Source organism: Anopheles aquasalis, chromosome 2, assembly GCF_943734665.1.
Source record: "Anopheles aquasalis chromosome 2, idAnoAquaMG_Q_19, whole genome shotgun sequence".
NCBI classification, from domain to species: Eukaryota; Metazoa; Arthropoda; class Insecta; order Diptera; family Culicidae; genus Anopheles; species Anopheles aquasalis.
Window position 1 is genome coordinate 35,987,501 of NC_064877.1, and position 5,000 is coordinate 35,992,500.

The following is a 5,000-nucleotide window of genomic DNA, read 5'->3' on the forward strand; positions in this document are numbered from 1 at the left end:
CTATTCACCAAACCCACAGCGAGGTATGTCTCCAAGCTTGGCCATCGGGTATCGTGTTGGAAATTCTACGGCTTTTTAGACAGAATTTATTAAATCACATTATGGACACATACTCGCACGCATACACTGATACACCAAAGTTCTGCAATTGGGCTGGTGTATCATTCGCCTGGATCGTTGTTTTTTGGGATGCCGAACAAGTTCAGTAATTCCTAGGGGAAATGAGGGGCCCTTCCCGTGACACGGTTGCGGTTGTGCTAAGCTATACAGCGACACACTCATTCCAATCTACGCTGTACTTGGAGTCCTTGGGACATTCACCGTGCACCGGCCGCGGGGTGACACACTTGCCTTCCTTCGGTGTAAATCCTTTCCGACACACATCCTCGCCGTACGCTCCGAGCAGCAGCGACAGCAGAAGCAGGCAATACCACAGCAGTTTCATTTTCAGCTCCCGGTGTGTTCTCAAACCCTAAAAACGAACGACAAACGCAAATAGTCTCAGTTTCCTGCGCAAGTAAAACATCCAAAACGGGCGACTTCAGGTACCAACTACTCACTAGCGCGTGTTGGTGATGCTTCGGATTTTGAGCCACTATAGCGAGCACTTCCGTCCGTCCGTTCGGGGCAGTTTGCTCTGGCCAGAGAGTCCATCGGTTTTTATACGGTTAGCGAATGTAAACAGCGAACGGGGGGGACTGGGTTTGTTTAGATGACGAGAATCACTCACCGGACCTCGGACTTGCAGCACGCGATGCGGGTGTTATCGCAGTGGCCCAAGAGTGCATCGGAAAGGATCAATCAAAACATGCGCCATCAAGCGATCCAGCCGTTATCAGCTCGCGGATGATGGAATCAAACAACTAGATCCCGTACGCCCGCGGCCTAGCCCGGCGTATTTTGTGTGCCACGCGATACACTCCCCGACACCATCATCTGATCGATGTTGCTCCTGTTGGTGGCACGAGGCGCATGTTCGACGGATCGCTTTTTTGTTGTTCCATCCACAAACCATCCTGCAGTGTGGGAGTGCATGTAAAACGTATGTAGGTTTTTTTTTCCTATAGGGGTGCAAATATTATGGTGCATACACATTGAGTTAATTGGATGGATCCAACGATATTCAACAGATAGAAAATGGTGGAAAATCGTGGACATGAAATCTGTTTGTTTCGAAAGGAAGCGTCCTGGCAGGCAAATTTCATACTAAAATACCCGATTTTCATAAGCAACAATTTCCTACTTCATAGCACATAAAATATGATCATCCTATTTACATCTGATTTTTGAAAGGCTCGGCATTGTTTAAAAAAATTAAATAAAAAATTTATTGAGTAAAAAACCTAAACAACATAGCCCGAAAGCTAAATGTTTACTAAATTACTCAATATTACGGAATCGTGACACTGCCAGTTGTCCGCATACCGATAAAAAAACAATCAATTTACCACCCAAAAACAGGGGTGCGGATTAAGTTGCTGCGATTCCTGCGAGCCCCCGAACTCTCCAAATTGATCGAAATAACCTCTGAATGAGAATCACCAATTAGCTCTTGTAACATTCTGACCACACGACAACAACCGACTTTTGCTAACTAATCGTTCGCACCGCGCAATGGGAAATAGTAATCCTGTTCGGTTTGGCTAACGGGCCAGCCAAACCAAACCCCCGTTCCTAGTCCATCCGAGACCATTAAAAGATATCCTCCAATCCGATGGGGTGATACGATTAGGGCTTGGGCGTAGCATCAACCCGCCCGATTGCCGGACACTGCTAATCCTGCCCAAAAAACCCACCCGTCCCGGTACGGGATGCGATTATGGTCACCGGCTACACCGCATCACCCCGATCGATTGTCCGACTGCGTGTCTGGTAGCATGCATTCCGGTAGCGACTAAAACCCGCTCTAGAGCTCTAGAGCGATTCGCAAACACCGATGCGGACGTGACACAACTCATATAAATTGAACATTAGGCTCGGTTTCGCTAATTAATGGACCACGACCAGCTCTCTCCGCGAGCGTTTGTGGTAAGGATGATGACGGACAATTTTTGTTTTCTGTTCACCCCATTTGGTCGCCTGGTAAGCTTGATCCAACGCCGTCGTCGCACGGGCCCCACTCCATCCTCATGTCAAACTCCCAAAAACCACCTGCAATCCGTAATCAATTTGAAACTAATTTATGCTCCCTGCGCAACACATACACATATACGAACCCAACGAGCACTGGCGATTGTGATGATAATGATGATGATGATGATGATGATGATGGTGATGATAGTGCAAATCGGAAGCGAAACAAATGGGTGATCCGGATCCTGGTGGAGCCCACCGCTCGCCGAGGATGGCGCCGAGCGACCGCCATTTTCCGAATTTGGATTAACTAAACCTCCGAATGAATAATGCAATTTCGATGACACAAGAAGGGTAGAAGGTGATGGTGGGGGGGTGTTGGTGCCCCCTCGCAGAAGCCTCCCCTTCAGCTGCACTGCACAACAGTACCGGGGCTGCAAATTGCGTGGCGTTCGTACAGGAGACAGGCGTACAGCGGTGGTGCTATGAAATTTTAACCCGATCCATTTTATTGGACTGTAAAACGATTAATTTTATGGGACCAAAAGAGGGAAAACAATTTCCCACCTCCCACCCTGTATGCGCCCTTCCCACTTCTCTCCAGGGTGTCTTTCCACATCCATGTCATTGCAATTCTGGATATCGGAATGGGTTGGATATGTGTATCTGTGTGTTGTTGGTGCTAACGATTACCATCGTAATGGAAAGTTCGAAATAACTGTAAAATCCACGTTCTCCTCCTCATCCACCTCCCTCGAAAAGGGCGTCGATGGTGGGTGTAGCGATGGCCCCAAAAAAAGGGATGCTCGAGATTGCTGTCCCGAGGTTGCTTCAATCCAACTCGCCGTCTGTCTGTCTGTCCGTCCATCCGTCGAGGTCTGTACGGTTGTATCGCTTGCTAGAATCGGAGGACATCGAGGACGCGTTAAATGATTGTGGCGCCGGTTGGTGGTGGCGTAATGTTTTCGCGTCTTCTTCAAACACCGAGACCGGCTATCGGTGCGAGTCCGCAGTGTTCAGTCCAGGGCGCACACAGCACAGCGTTATCAAGCACAGCGAGGTCAAGAGGGCACCGTACGTGTACGGGAAGCACTGCTGCTACACATCTAATCGCTTCCACACGGTTAGCAAGAGGGGCGCGGGGGTCGCGAATTTGTAAACATTTAGATCGTTTAAAAAGGTGGCGTACCGAAGGAGGAAGGGGATGTTGTTTACTTAATTTATACGCTGGCCACTCGTAGACATCTCTATACCACTAATGCCTTTCACCGGTTGGCCGTTCTGGGGTACAGCTTTGTAATGTTTTGTATTGGAGGATTTGGTTCCATTCCTAGTGAAGCTATGGGTCTCTGACGTTGGTTTTTAGCAGCCAACCGACCAACATCGAAGATTGATAACAAGTGAAAGGCTGTCACATGCCCATCTCATTAACCGCTAGCACTGGCAGCTAGGTTTCGCTTGTGCGGACACTAATCTTCGTGCTCTTACGACGACACCAAACAACGGGGACAGTAAGTCGACCGATAGTGTCGACAATGTTAATCTGACTCTGTCCGACTTTGGCCGCTGCTTTCGAATCCGAACATCGGAGCTCCAGTTTGCCTTACGGTGCCTCAGTCACAGAGCGCGATGATAAGACCGCGACGGTCCTCATTCTTCGCAATCTCACTCGATTCCTGGTATGACCTTCCGTCACCGTGGCGTCGTTGTGCAATGTGGAGCCTGTGCCTGCCTCTAATCGCTTATCGCAGGATGCTTCTTCTACGGATCCTGCCCTCTCTCTCTCTCTCTCTCTCTCTCTTCCTTCCTTCCCAGGCAGACAGCATGAATCGACACCCGGTTAATGGGTGCCAGCGGTAGCGCCATCGCCATTTCCCACCTCCCATCTATCCCCCTTCGCAGTGAGCCGTTGTGCGAGATGAGATGACGGTACACATTCCCCTTGAGATGGATGCAGTATAGTAGGCTTTGGTAGGGTCGTTGCATCCCCAGCAGCAGGCGCACCGGATCGGATGAACTCAAAACTTTGTCGTCCTTGGCATCGAAGAAGGCGGGCGAATTGCGAAGGCGAAGCTTCTTATGTCTTTCTTTGCTTCATTGTTTTCTCATTCTTCTTTACCTAGTGCGCACTAGTTAGCATTGGAGTGACAGTGCGGGGGGGCCTGTGGAGGTGTAGGTGGTGTTTTTCTTTTGCCCTCATCCCCCCCCCCCCCCCCACTCCACCTGATCTGCTGGTCTTGCATAATAAGAAAACATTCCAGTCAGCATAACGCGGCCCCGGGTACCACGGGCTCACAGTTCCTTCCGTCGGTGGTAGACGACACGACATCATCCCTTCTTCGTCCACACCCCTACCCCGTGGGGTGACGGTGCAGCGGAATGGAAACTTTTTAATCTGCATTATTTTAGTGGCAAAAGCAACTTCATCAGCGCGATGAGCTCCACGGCGGTGGCGATGGATCAAATTTCTTTGTGGCAGCTTCCGAAGCGAAGGCAGAACGGATGGGGGGGGGGGGGGGGGGAAGGGGGTGAACAGCGTGTTCGAACGCGAATGGTGAGATGCTTTCGAGGTTGCCTCTTGCCGCGCATCCGGCAAACCGGAAGCACTCTGGCTACGGGGGGCGTTTCGGTGAAGTTTCGTGAGCAAGGTGCGCTTCAACCCGCGGAGACCAAGCCAGACCAGCCCTTTACCTCGAATGGTACCACTCACGGGAGTCATTATTTTCATATTCACCTCCACTTCCTTCACGGGGACCGCGCGTGGCTCAACTTTGTCCTTTCCAAAGTTCCATCTTCCTTTTTCTCTTCTCTTTCTTTCCCTTCTTTCTTTCCTTTACTCCATCCAACTAACCTGGACGAATCGGTGGCACAACGGTCTCGCGTGTCGTTCTTTTATCTTTGTTTTGATACCGGGGTGCTCCATGCGC

The 5,000-nt window shown here is 50.2% G+C and overlaps 1 pseudogene; it reads right to left on the reverse strand.

Annotated features, from left to right (window-relative positions):
- Positions 1-69: 69 nt before the first annotated feature.
- LOC126574645 (uncharacterized) overlaps positions 70-5,000 on the reverse strand; it is a 5,126-nt pseudogene continuing 195 nt past the window's right edge.